Genomic DNA, 15,259 nt, shown 5'->3' on the forward strand with positions numbered 1-15,259 from the left:
GCTTCCGTTGCATGCCGCCGCGATTTTTGACCAGCCACCGCAAGCTAAGCAAGGGAAAGCAGACCAATCGTAGAAGCCGGCACCACCCTCTTCATCCGGCTATCGACTGTCAGTGCAGTGGCTCGGCCCCATCGAATCCCTCTCCATTTGAGCGTTCTCTTCGCCTCTTGTCAGCCAATTAGATACGATAAGCCGCTCAGTGTAGACAATGTTATTCGTTTTTCAAGCAAACAAAAGCGACCTCCTATGAACGAGGAAAGCGTTTGTTTGGTCTGTTCAGATGCAAATGTGACGTCAGGAGATTGGAATAGAACCATATTAAAACAGTTTTACGTTATAGGGCCCCTGATTTGTACTTGATACTATTGGTGTAGTTTGAGCAGGTATGTGGTTTGGTACGAGAGCTCGATTATTATTGGCCGAATAAGTAATGCTGTTGTGTCTTGTATTTGATCATTTCCGCGCTGGTTATCATTGTACTAAGCTGAAGAATGTTTTTCTATAAGCAAGTTCTTGTGAGAGCCACGCGAACAATTACTTGAAACTTGAATGCTCGCTGAAAGCAAAATATTATTCGGAAATATAACGCCTATGACGTCTCTTTCATGGAAGTCTTCACGCCTTTAACTTTCTGTGACCTTTCCGCCGTCACCAGCGACATAGCGCCGCTTTGCAGCCATGAAGCCTGCGAACATTTTTCTCTTTATTCGGTTATTTTCTACGCCTACGACAAGCTGTTTACACAGGTGCGCTGGGTCAAATGCTGATGGCCGAAAGGTTCCCGCGGTACAAGAGGAATGCGGCATAGCATGAGGGAACAGAATGAGTGAGTCACTAGTAGAGAGAGAGCAAATGATAAATGAAAGGTAGGGAGGTTAACCAGGACTGAGCCCGGTTGGCTACCCTACACTGTGGAAAGAGAAACGGGGAGTCACCAGTAGATGACGAATGTGCATACGCTGCTGCCCAACCAACGAACGTAAACACGGCAATCCAGGAACCACATTCTTCATGGGGCAGTGCAAATGTTGACGGGGGCAGAGGGCGTGTGTACGTGGGTGGCATGATTGACGTGATAGCCACTGTTTTTCCGAATCGGTTTGAAGTCGAGCGACCTTACAAAGGTGAAAGAATCGTTAGCGGAGTTTTGACATATTTTTTATTGAAAACATCACCGGCTGGATAGGAAATGTCGACAACGTTCTATTAGCTACCTCAGTACATTAGCAAACGACTGTTGATAATTAGGCAGTTAAATATAATAAGGTACTTATGCACGCAAGCTTGTTCCTTATCAGGACCCTAAAAGCTGGGTGCTAGAATGATGAACGGCGCCGATACTTTTTTGCGACTAATTTGTCAATTTGGTGTAGCACACACACACACACACGTATATATATATATATATATATATATATATATATATATATATATATATATATATATATATATATATATATATATATATATATATTGTTGGGTATATATATTGAGATCATATTCACACTATCAATAGGGTGATAGAAACATGTGCGGAATATAACCAACCCTTATATATAGCTTTCATTGATTACGAGAAAGCATTTGATTCTGTCGAAACCTCAGCAGTCATGGAGGCATTATGGAATCAGGGTGTAGACGAGCCGTATGTAAAAATACTGAAAGATATCTATAGCGGCACCACAGCCACCGTAGTCGTCCATAAAGAAAGCAACAAAATCCCAATAAAGAATGGCTTCAGGCAGGGAGATACGATCTCTCCAATGCTATTCACAGCGTGCTTACAGGAGGTATTCAGAGACCTGGATTGGGAAGAAATGGGGGTAAAAGTTAATGGAGAATACCTCAATAACTTGCGATTCGGTGATGATATTGCCTTGCTTAGTAACTCAGGGGACAAACTGCAATGTATGCTCACTGACCTGTAGAGGCAAAGCAGAAGAGTGGGTCTAAAAATAAATCTGCAGAACACTAAAGTAATGTTTAACAATATCGGAAGACAACAGCAATTTACAATAGGCAACGAGGCACTGGAAGTCGTAAGGGAATACATCTACTTAGGGCAGGTAGTGACTGCGGATCCGGATCATGAGACGGAAATAATCAGAAGAATAACAATGGGCTGGGGTGCGTTTGGCCGGCATTCTCAGATCATGAACAGCAGGTTGCCATGGTACCTCAAGACAAAAGTGTATAATAGCTGTGTCTTACCAGTACTCACCTACGGGGCAGAAACCTGGAGGCTTACGAAAAGGGTTCTACTTAAATTGCGGACAACGCAACGAGCTATGGAAAGAAGAATGATAGGTGTAACGTTAAGGGATAAGAAAAGAGCAGATTGGGTGAGGGAAAAAACGCGAGTTAACGACATCTTAGTTGAAATCGAGAAAAAGAAATGGGCATGGGCAGGAAATGTAATCAGGAGGGAAGATTCCAAGGGAAGGGAAGCGTAGCAGGGGGTGGCAGAAAGTTAGGTGGGCGGATGAGATGAAGAAGTTTGCAGGGACGGCATGGCCACAATTAGCACATGACCGGGGTTGTTGGAGAAAAAAGGGAGAGGCCTTTGCCCTGCAGTGGGCGTAACCAGGCTGATGATGATTTATATATATATATATATATATATATATATATATATATATATATATATATATATATATATATATATATATATATATATATATATATATATATATATATATATATATTGTTACGTCCAAGCGCGTCAAAGGGACGCGGGGATCAAGAAGAGAGGGGCAGAGGAGAACGAAGACTGTGCAGCGGCCATTCCTGTTGTTCGTAGCCTGCCGTTCCTGCTCTCGCACGCCTCAATAAACCCCTTTTCCCCGTGCTTGTAACAAATTGGTGGACGGTGCGGGGTACACCTCGTAACCACGGAGCCTACGCTGCTACAACTTCGCCGAAGCCGTCGACTTGCCGGACTTCCGCCACCCTCACCTGACATGCCTGAATACGCCTGCCAGACTCCCGAAGGATCTGACGCGGCTTCTAGGCCAGCACCTGGTGTTCCGTGGCAATACTACCGCGTGCCACTCACTTTCGGAGGAAAAGCCGGAGAAGATGTCGACGAGTGGCTCACGAACTACCGAAGGGTGAGCCGGTCTAACGGTTGGAACTCGACCGCACAGTTGTCCAATGTTGTATTTTCCCTTACCGACACTGCGCTCGTCTGGTACGAGAATCACGAAGACACGCTCACTTCGTGGGAGCTTTTCGTCGAGGAGCTCAGAGCGTGTTTTGGAGATTCTAGCGCAAAAAAGAAACGCGCTGAACAGACGCTTTCGCAACGAGCTCAGATTCCCGGCGAGACCTGTACGACTTATATAGAAGAAGTGCTGAAACTGTGTAAAATAGTCAACTCTCAAATGTCTGAAGATGACAAAGTTGGACATTTGTTGAAAGGAATAGCCGAAGACGTCTACAATTTTTTGATCGGCAAGGAAAGCTTGGATTCCGTGTCTGACGTCATTCGCCACTGCCGAACCTTCGAGACGCTGAAGATGCGACGGATAATACCGAAGTTTGGTCGCCTGGCTAATGTCACGACGGTGGCGAGTGTAGACCCAAGCTCGTGTGTTGACCTTCCATCCACTATACGGCAGATTGTTCGCGAAGAGTTGCTCCATCAGGAAGAGATGTACCGTTGCACACCCGGCATCACTGGCGCGTACTCAGCACACGAGATGAGAAACACGGCCGTTTCGACGACATGGCAACCCACGGTGAACTCAGCGACCATCGAGTATAGGTCTACCCCACAAACGAGAGGGACCATGAGCTATCAAGGTCATGACTACGACCAATGCCCACGCCGCACACACGCCTCCCAGCGGCCGATGCCTAGCCATGATGAATGTCGCCCACCTGCTGTCTATGCAGTCGACAGCAACATGCGCGACTACATGGAAGAACATCGCAATTTGAGGCATCTGCCGGTGTGTTTCCAATGCGGTGTCGCGGGCCACATAGCGAGGTTTTGCAATCGTCGCCCAACAACGTGGAATGGTCGATCCGGATCTTCAAGAAGGCCCACACCTCCTACGAGGACTACTCAACAGCCGTACACCGCCTCTTGGTCAGCTGGCGTCCCTTCTGGCAACGATTACTGGCAGAGAAGCTTCCGGAGCCGCTCGCCCGCATCTGACAGGAGTTTGACGCCACCGCCGACTTCTCGTGCACCGCGTTTACGTCAATCTCCATCGCCAGTGCGCCGCTCAGCCTCGCCTTCACAACCGGAAAACTAGCTAGCGCGGCCGATGGGGGTGAGGTCGCTCGACACGTGCTAACGACAGAAATGCCCCCTGCAGTTGCTATGATTAAGAACAAAGTGCATGTACTTGTTGATGGTGTTGCTACAATGGCTTTAGTGGATACCGGAGCAACTGTATCCGTAATGAGTCTCGGTTTTAAAGGTCGGTTGGGGCGTAAAGTTGTATTTCGGTGGGACCAGGCTGCAACGTTTTGTGGAGTGAGCGGCGAGTCGTTGCGCCCTGTTTGTGTGTGCACTGCTGACGTATCCTTGGCTGGTGGAGTTTTCGCGACGGAATTTGTAGTTATTCCCCGATCGACGCACGAAGTGATTTTGGGCATCGACTTTTTGCGACAGTGTGGTGCGACCGTCGACTGTCGCACGGGGGAAGTTTGCGTCGATGGCCATGTTTCGTCCGGGCTCTTAGAGGAGACTTGCAGTCAAGGTGAACTTTGTGTATCTGCAGATACTGTTGTGCCTGCGTCCACCTCTGTGTGCGTGCCGGTTGTTTGTCGCGGTGAAGTGCCAGACAGTTTCGATGCCTCCGTAGAGCCAATGCATCTAAATTGTATGAAGAAGAACATTTTTGTCCCTCATTGTGTGGTATCCATCGGCAAGGGGCGTGCTGGCTTGTGGACGGCCAACTGCTCGGCAGAACCCATCCTGCTTCCAGACGGCCTGAAACTCGCCTGCTTTACAGAATACTCGTCCTCGTCCGTAGCCGTACTAACAGATCCGCCGTGTGAACCTGCTGACCTTCGCCACGTCTCAGAGAAAAAGCTTCTGTCTATGGTAAACAAGTCACTCAGCACGAGGGAGCGCCATACCTTGGTGGATACGCTTTCTAAGCATCTGTCAGTGTTTGACTTTGCGCAGCCGGACAAAGCGTTCTCGATTCCCGAGTCACGAACACGCCATACTATAGATACGGGATCTGCGCGCCCGATCAGGCAAAAGCCTTATCGCGTGTCGCCTAACGAGCGGAAGATAATCGGGGAACAAGTGAGTGACATGATGAAAAATGGAATAATACAAGAGTCCTCGAGTCCTTGGGCAGCTCCGGTCATACTTGTCAGAAAGAAAGACGGTAACTGGAGATTTTGCGTAGATTATCGAAGATTAAACGCCGTGACTAAGAAGGATGTCTACCCCCTGCCCCGGATTGATGATGCAATTGATTGCCTGCATTCGGCCTCTTATTTTTCTTCAGTGGACCTGCGCTCAGGATATTGGCAAATCCCTATACACCCGGCAGACAAGGAGAAAACAGCCTTCATAACCCCGGATGGATTATTCGAATTCAATGTGATGCCATTTGGGTTGTGCAACGCTCCAGCAACCTTTGAAAGGTTCATGGACACCATTCTGCGTGGGTTAAAGTGGAACATCTGTATGTGCTATCTTGACGACGTTGTTATATTTGGGCGCACATTCAATGAGCACAATACGCGCCTGGATATTGTCCTCGACTGCATCAAAAACGCTGGCCTGGTTCTGAACTCCAAGAAATGTCACTTTGGTGACCGTCAAACCCTTGTGCTGGGTCACCTTGTTGACAAAGACGGTATCCGGCCTGATCCCCTCAAGACGGCAGCTGTCGAGGCATTCAGTGCACCGCAGTCAGTGAAGCAACTTCGCAGTTTTCTGGGCCTTTGCTCTTACTTTCGCCGATTTATTCCTGGTTTTGCTGACGTCGCTTATCCTCTGACAAATCTGCTACATAAAGACGCACGGTTTGACTGGACACCCGAGTGCGATTCTGCATTTCGTCAGCTGAAGTTCCTGTTAACCTCCCGACCTATCCTTCGCCACTTCAATCCTACTGCGCCGACAGAAATCCACACAGATGCTAGTGGCGTTGGTCTGGGTGCCGTATTGGTCCAACGCTATGACGACCGTCAGCACGTGATTGCTTACGCAAGCCGCTCATTAAGCAAACCTGAACGGAATTACACGGTGACAGAGCAAGAATGCCTCGCTGTAATCTTTGCGGTTCAGCGATTTCGCTCGTACTTGTACGGACGCCCATTCCAAGTCGTCACAGACCACCATTCCCTGTGCTGGCTCGTGAACCTTCGCGACCCTTGTGGTCGCCTTGCGCGCTGGGCTTTGAGGTTGCAGGAATATAACTTCACTGTTTCCTACAAGAGTGGCCGAAAACACGCTGACGCAGACTGCCTTTCCCGTATGCCGCTTGCCACGACGGACTGCGACGCAGACGATTTTGATCATCTCGTCGCTTCTGTGACACCCGCTTTTCCGGATATCGATGCGTTCAAAGCAGAACAACGGACAGACACTAAATTGGAGCCACTCTTTACTTCTGCCCATTCAAGTGCAACAAGCAGCTACTGTGTACGTGACGGGCTCCTGTACAAAAGGAACTACTCAAGCACGGGTGCACGCTTCCTTCTAGTGGTGCCGGAGCGTCTCCGGCCAGCAATCCTTCAGGCTATGCACGATGACCCTACCTCCGGTCACTTAGGCACTGTGCGCACACTTTATCGCATTCAAGAACGCTTTTACTGGCCCCGGATGCGACATTCGGTTGAGTTTTATGTCGCCAGCTGCATACAGTGCCAACGTCGGAAACGCCCAACCACTGCCCCATCTGCTCTCCTTCAACCTGTGCCGCCTTCCAGCTCACCCTTTCGGCAAGTTGGAATTGATCTGTTGGGCCCTTTTCCAAAGTCATCTAAGGGGAACCGCTGGATAATTGTCTGCGCCGACTATTTCACACGCTATTGCGAGACGGCGGCTATACCATCAGCAACTGCCACCGAAGTGTCGCTTTTCTTACTTTACGCTATTGTTCTACGGCATGGACCGCCTGGTGTTATCATAAGTGACCGGGGACGTCAATTCACGGCGGATATCGTGGAAGAACTTGTGCGTTTATGTAACTCGCACCTCCGGCACTCGACGCCGTATCATCCCCAAACGAACGGCCTCACTGAGCGCACTAATCGAACAATCACCAACATGCTTCCCATGTATGTTGCGTCCGATCACAAGAATTGGGATGAAGTTCTACCGTTTATTACTTACGCCTACAACACCGCCAAGCACGAGACAACCGGCTACAGCCCCTTCTTCCTTCTATATGCTCGGCCGCCCCGGTATACGCTCGACACTGTCCTCCCTTTTTACGACCACGACAATCCTACGGTCGCCGATGCGCTATGCCTCGCTGAAGAGGCTCGGCGACTTGCGCGTCTTCGGACTTTGGCATCACAAGAAAACTCCAAAGCCCGCTACGACGCACGACATCGGCCTGTTACATATCACCCTGGTGATCTCGTTTGGCTTTGGACTCCCACAAGGAAGCGCGGTTTGTGTCAAAAGCTGCTGGCAAACTACGATGGACCGTATGTTGTCATCGACAAAGTCAACGAAGTTAACTATACTCTCGCGCGCCTCACGAACACTGGTAGACGTTCTGCTAGGACACAAGTCGCACATGTCGCACGGTTGAAATCATGCACGCCACGACAAGCTAGTTGACTCGCCCAGGGGGCTTTGTCTGCGAGGGGAGGCATGTTACGTCCAAGCGCGTCAAAGGGACGCGGGGATCAAGAAGAGAGGGGAAGAGGAGAACGAAGACTGTGCAGCGGCCATTCCTGTTGTTCGTAGCCTGCCGTTCCTGCTCTCGCACGCCTCAATAAACCCCTTTTCCCCGTGCTTGTAACAATATATCCTCCTCAGACCCGAGAAGAACGTTCGGTTAGAAAGTGTTTATTTCATATATGATGTTTCCAGTTGTAACTCCCAGAACACAAATTAACAGCAATTTCAGTCATAGCGATCTCGAGCTGTGTGATAATGCATGTCCCCCTACAGGGACATCTGGGTCTCTATATATATATTGGCTGTGCATTGGGACACCACTCAGAGGAGGAAGAAACTGCAAACTTTATTGATATTTAGAAATGAGCAGTAAAATGCAACTGTGAAGTCAGGCGTGAAAATTGTAGAAGCAATTTTTCCCAACTTCAATGCAGAGGTAGACGTTGCACTGGCCGCATCGGTGGCGTGTTTTCATCCCGCAACCTGCGTTGCGGCATCTTTGTCCGCGTGCGAGGTCATATTTGAGTGGTAGGTGAAGAGCCCCTTGTTCTCGGAATGTTTGCGAGGGAAGAGCATTTGGTCGCTTTCTGGGTTGGATGTCCATTTCGTCTTCATCCGAATGTACTTGTTCCATGTTTCCACAAATCAGTGCCTCCGCAACATACATCTTGAAATCAAGGTAGTCCAAGATATTTTTCTTCGGCAGCCCCATGACGTTTTTGTCCGCTCTGTACTGAAGCCACCCGTTGACGCAAGCAAGGTCTGACATGTGCAAAATGGTACGAAGCGTCCACTGATTTGTTCGGCTTCTCTGCGCGTACAGAGCTAGCATTCTGTCAGCTAGGTCGACTCCTCCCATTTTGTCATTGTAATTTTTGATAAACAAGAATACTGACTTATATTTTAGCTTCCGGACGTGTACTGAAAAGATCCTAGTACACGAAACCAATCAAGAACTGTCAGCAGTGAGACCCAGCGTCCCTCTACAGGGACATTTCATTAAGTGCGAAGCGCGGGACAGAAAACAATGTATTTTCGCAAGGAACACCACTTAAAATGTTCTCTCAACCGTAACAATTCTAAAAACATAGCATAAGGCTTCCATAAGGTGTGTTATCAATGATCAAAATGTTCTTAGGTCGCCGTCGTGAGTAAAACGTGCTCGTGCAGATTGCAGCCATGTTGTCTTCTCGACGAAGCAAACAAACTCTCCCCGCTCTTCACAGATGGCGCTACAATGCTTGTCCTCCGACAGGGACACCAGTTCTCTGTTCTATAAAAGCTCAGTCTTAAGTCAGAACCTGAGAACGAATGTCCCCGTACAGGGACGTGGGGTCTGAAGAGGTTAAATATATATATATATATATATATATATATATATATATATATATATATATATATATATATATATCAACGAGAAGAAAGGGGGTAACCCAGGGGCCTGAAATGCGAAGGTGGTGGATTCGGTTCCCACCTGCGGCAAGCTGTTTTTTCATCCACTTTAATTTCCATTAATTTATCGTTTCATTATGTAATTTACTAAGCACAAGTAATTGCCCCCATGTTGTCCTTGGTGCCAGTGTTTGTTGGTTTCTTATGATATGACTATATATCGATATATATATATATATATATATATATATATATATATATATTATTGGAAAAGCGGCGAGGTGAATAACGGCGAACGTCGCCCTATGGGCGAGGAGCAGGGAATGAGCTCCAGTACAGCGACATCCAGGTGGTGCGGCAGTGGCGGGATACATGACCAACGCAGTGACAGTGGAAGCAGAGCGGTTTGCCGTCTGCGGTTCGCAATTAATCAGGATTGTGTTTTCTGGGAGGGAAATACTGGTCATTACAGGTTCTGGACATTGGAATGGATGTCGAAGCAGGTTGGCAGACAAAACATTCGGTAGGCATGCCATAGTTTGCAACTTTTTGCCGCAAACTGTTTGAATAAAGGCAATAATGGGGGCCGCTTGGTCAAAGGTACCGTCAGGTGGTCATATATGAAGGGCGTCCAGACTCGCCCCTTCAATCACACGGCGAACGATACGAGTGGCGTTCTCTTGAAATGGTCGTGTGACATTAAGAACGGTACAAGAAGACGTGGCAGTGGTGTTCGGGTGCTGGAAAAACACCTTGACGACGCGGTGGTTTTCGGCTACCTCAAAGCGCGGCATTCTTTGACAATGGCGTCGACGGTACAAACGTCGTTATAGTCGAGCAAGTTGAAGGCGTCGTTGACGGTGCCTTTTAGGATATGGCCCACCCTGTCAACCTTCAACCTCGGTCATGTCTTTGTCGACTTTCCGGCAACAGCGCGAGCATTTCCTGTATGTAGGAGACATACGATTTAGTCGACGACTGGAGACGTGTAGCAAGCTCTTTTCGCACAGCCTGTTGGCCGCTTGACGGGTTGCCAAATAGGTCACGAAGCCGCTCTTTCGAAATGTCCCAGCTGGAGACATCGATGTCATGGGTGCAAAACGAGACACGCGGTGTCCCGTCCATATAAAAGATCACATTGGCAAGCATGATGGTAGGGTCCCAGTGGTGGCTTTGGCTAATACGCTCATACATGCTGAGCCAGTCGTCGACGTCAACGTCATTTCGGGCGGAGAATGTTTCAGTATGCCGCAGACTAGGAACCGTATCGTACGTTGTGCTTGGCGCCGTAGGTGTAGGTGGCGACAAGGTGGTTCCATCGGATGCCATGGCTGGGAAGACGACGATGTGGCCGCTTCGGAGCTCCGTGACGAGGAAGGCGAACGTTGAACCTCCACCAAAATGTTACGCGAAGGAGGAGTCCGTAAGATGAGCAACTATTTACAGGTTATAGTTACAACAGCGGTTGCAGCGCTGACCGGTTAGATTCAAAGCGTAAGTCCAGTCCGTTCCTTCTCCTGCTTTCCCCAATGATGGCGCCGGCGCACCTTGTTCGAACAATCAAATACCACACGCGTGAAGCAATAGGTCACGGACACTATACTGGGACAGTAAGGAGTCGAAAGGCATTGGTCACTAGCTGGCGAAAAGAATATTTACTTCCATAAGATTCGGCTGTCGCACTGCCTTCATAAGTGCGAATACAATACAAAAAATGGTGCTTTATGAGTCCTTGTATTACCCGTGTATTATTAGGCTTCGCTCCTTCCTAACGAAAAATATTCGATTAGGGAAAATATGAAATATGTGTGTGGTTAGGAGCATACTATTGCGCCAGCACATTTCTATTTTTGTCTTCAAATGTTATAAAACGATACTTTCGTTAGTAATGTATTTAGGATCAGTATATCAGCAGTATTCTTTCAAACATGCGCAAATATTAGTTTCACTTCAGTATCTCCATTCGCTTTCTTTGCAGTACCTAAAAAAATCGCGATGTTAGAAGAAAGCCATGGTGGCCCCGTCTTGAGCGTAATGGAAGCCCTGCAGTGAAGCACGCTGCAATATTGGCCGAATATGTATATTGGTATGGTACTTGTCCAGTGTATTCCCATTCACATTAAGAAGTGCGGGACTATCGCCAAACGTCAGAAATCGATTGCGACAGAAAATTATTAGGCAGCTACATGACATAAGCATAGTAGTTTAATACCCCGTGAATACTTGTGCACACTCGCTTACTTATTAAGGAACATTGGTGATGTAATCACTAGCACAGGCAAATATGAACACAGCTCAGTCGATTACAACGCATATTCACTCTCGAATTACTCGCGAGTGGAACAGCGGCAGCAGCAGTGAGCGAGTCGACCTTAGTGCTGCCTCTCGCTCCAATGCGAACTAAACAGAGAAAACACCGCGCGCGCAATGCCATCAATCTTTGTCGCGCTAAGACCCTGTATAAAGCGCAAAAAATTTTGAAACAAAGGCCCACTAAGTCATTCCATACTTAGGCAGTAGAACGCCCTTCCCCCTCCCCCTCCTGCTGCCTTACGCGCAATAAAAGACGCGTCGCGTATCCGCCACGCCACGTCCCGCATTCATCCATTGCGCGAGCGAGATCCAAGCCACCATCCATATCGGCTCACCCTCCCATGCGCTTTCACTCGCACCTACAGCATGCGGCCGCAATCTTAGTGCGGTTGGACTTAATATCGAACATCACGGCAACGATGGTCTAAGTTCGACCGGATTATTCATATAATGCCTATCGCAATAAAAAAATTAAGTGCATCCGGTGGCGGTACTCGAATCTCACCTTCTAGCTCAGCAACCTGATGCTCCAACTCAGAAAAGAAAAAGAAAGAGAATAGGTTGCAACCGCACGCACACCTCTCTCGTACCTACATGATCTAGCTTTCTACGATGGTGGCCGCATGTTGATTAGCGTGATTTTCGTACTATGGCAAATAACCACAACGGAAGTTCCGCCAGGAATTGTGTCCGCATGTAGATTATAATGATGATGACTACCGCAAAATGGCACGTACACCCATAGGGAGTCGGCCAAGAAGCGGGGGTACTACACATCGTATGAACATCTGCAGCTTTGAGATGGTCACCGAGTGCTCGAGATGATTACGATTTCAATAATGTCACACGTACCGGCAACACGCAATCAGCCAGAAAGCGAGTGGCAGGTTTATTTGGCAAATGGTCACTTGCATACAATGGCACCTGCAGAGATTCGCCAACAAGTGGCATGGATTATTCGATCGGAACAACGTTATTGAAAATTCGCGAAAATTTATGAAAGAGGGCTCAGGTCTGCCATGAGGGAACTTAAAGGGCTTACCTCGTTGCCACTCTTCAGGCCAGCGGCACTGCCCACTCTTGTGTCTTGAGGTTGGAGCTGCGCAGAGCGGCGGCCCACTTCGGCGCAAGAGCCTCCGGAGCTACTGCCATTTTACCTGCTGTAACAGGACGCTCACACAACATGTATGGGAGCGTCGCTCTACTAGCCTGACATAACTTGCAAAGAGCACTCAGGTATTGCGCGGGGAAAATTTGCCGCAACCACAGCGGACAGAGGAAGGTGTCCGTCTTGCAGTTGTCGCCAGAAGACTTCCTGGAGACTTTTCAGTTTGGGGTGAGGTGGAGGCAGTACAGGCCTTCCTAATTGGTAGTGTTTGGTTATAATGTTTTTGACTAAGCTTCCTCGCGTGTTTCGCACCAGGAGGTCCCAATTCGAAGAGGGGAGTCTCTGACTCTGCGCAGCGGCTCAGTTCCCGCGCACAGCGGTGTGCTACCTCGTTAAGTTTAGGGACGCCCTCGTCGGTCGGGATGGCGACATGCGCTAGCAACTACATGATCGCGGTGTTATCGAACTGCTGTCGACTACCTCAGGATCTGGAGAGCTTTGGAGCAAATCCGCCCCTTCACGTAGTTGCGAGCTGCGGATTTCGAGACGCTAAGAACTACCTCGCAGAGGGGTCGGTAAGCAGATGCGCAATCGCAATCTCTTCGGCTGTTTGTGAGTCTTCTGTGCTGACACTACTGGTGTCCGCAAGCCGAGAGATAGCGTGTATGACTACCGCCGTCACCCGGTGTTCTTGCGTGTATTCTGTCGCGTCGGCAAAGCGCGTAGTCTTCCTCCCACCAAAGGAGCGCAGCACTGCCGTGGCACGGGCTTGGTGTCGGCCCTTGTTATGTTCGGGGTGCAAGTTTCGAATAATAGGAGCGATGATCAGCGTATCGCTGATGTCGGGAGGAATGGCCTGTTTCTTGTCGTGTTGGACGTGGTAATAGACGCCGAGTTTCAGCAGGGTGTATTGACCCGGGGCTGTCAGGGACATGCATTCGAGTTTTGAGGCTCTGTGCGCATCCACGATTTCCTGAAGCGTGTTGTATCCATCAGGCTGTAGTAGACGAGCAGTCCTGATGGACCCAGGTATATAGGCCAAGGGTGGTATTGTAATACACGGGTGTTAAATTTCACCCTTTCGGTGACACTCCAGTTGTGGAAGGCAGCCACATAAATAATGTGAGTGATTGCGAAGCTGTGTATGAGTTCCATGAGGCTATTCTCCTTCATGCCAGTGTGTTTCTTTGTAATGCGTTTGATAAGGCAGTAGCTGCTGTAACGTTACCTTCAATCTTGGGGAGAGCTCCCGCGTTTGACCCGTTGGCTGCTATTTGCATGCCGAGGTTGCGGATCTTTGGAACTTTGGGAATACAGGAGCCGCAGGTCTTGCGTATACAGGAGTATTTCCTCATACTGGCGCGATTAGCCAGTAGGCTTGAGCTGGCGGCGTAGGCGGTAGAAGAGTAGTTCCGATTTGAGTGGAGATAGTCCACGACCAGTGTCTTGGAAGTAAGTATCTACTGTCGACACCTGTGCTTGTAAGGTGCATGCTCTCTGGATATCACTGACTTGCGGAACCACAGGGTGATGTCGTCTGCATACAAGGCGTAATGGAGGCCGTCAATCTTGTCGAAGAAGGACGGGATATCCATCATCGCGAGGTTTAAAGGGTGAAGGGATGTGACCGACTCTTCAGGTGTGCCGGCACTTGCAAATGCATGTTCGTCGGATCGCATGCTATTGACGGCGAGGGTGAAAGCGGGACATCTATATTGTGGCAACGCCAACTAGCTATTTGCGATGACTTCTCCGTGTTGAAAAACATCATGATTTCCATACGAACACCATTAGCCACAAACGAGCACAGGTCAAGATGGAGTTGGTACGTTTTAATTAAGAAGAATGCAGTAGTTCCAACCCGCTCTGTTGCAATTAATATACAGCGAAGCTTGCGTGGCAGTGTTCACGAACACCTTCTCCTGTAGCTTAATAATGCCATGAGCGGGGAGCACTGTAATAAAATGCAACTTTGAATGCAACCAGCGCAATATGGTTTCTAACAGGCAAGCTGGCTTTTTCGCCACTTATTTCTGGTGCTTTATTTCTCCTTTCCTGCTGAGATGAGACCGTACACACGGTTGCTTCGCGGCGTAGCACATGCCCAATGCGAGGCCATCTGCTCCGGTGCCCCTCCTCCCGTCTCATCGCTGCCTTCCAGGTGGCCACCCCCTTGCCCTCTCTATCAGCGGACAACAACCAGTATGACTAGGCAGCGTCCGCACTATAACTTTTACTGCTGCGGGTGAAGAAGTGTAGGCGACTGCTCCAAGATGGCGCCGCCATCCGTAGCCCAGCGTGAGTTATTTGGCGATAGAGCACGAGCAGCCGCAGCAGAAGGCGGCAACCACGGTCGAGAAACTGCGGGATGGTCCGCAAAGAAAGCTCTCTTCTACAAGAACAGGCATACTCAACTCATTTTGCTTATACGAAAGCAAATGTATTGGCCATGAATCATGTGTGTGCGGATATATGAAGTCTAGTTTTCGAGATGCAAACATTTGTAGTAACGAAGGTCATCTTTCTTACTCTGCGAACGCCCATAGTCGCCAATGACTGCAGCGGCAACGCCTGTCGAAGTGGGCGAATCTGAACGCACCAAGCGTTATGAC

This window comes from Dermacentor albipictus, chromosome 5 (genome assembly GCF_038994185.2).
Source record: "Dermacentor albipictus isolate Rhodes 1998 colony chromosome 5, USDA_Dalb.pri_finalv2, whole genome shotgun sequence".
Classification (NCBI taxonomy): Eukaryota; Metazoa; Arthropoda; class Arachnida; order Ixodida; family Ixodidae; genus Dermacentor; species Dermacentor albipictus.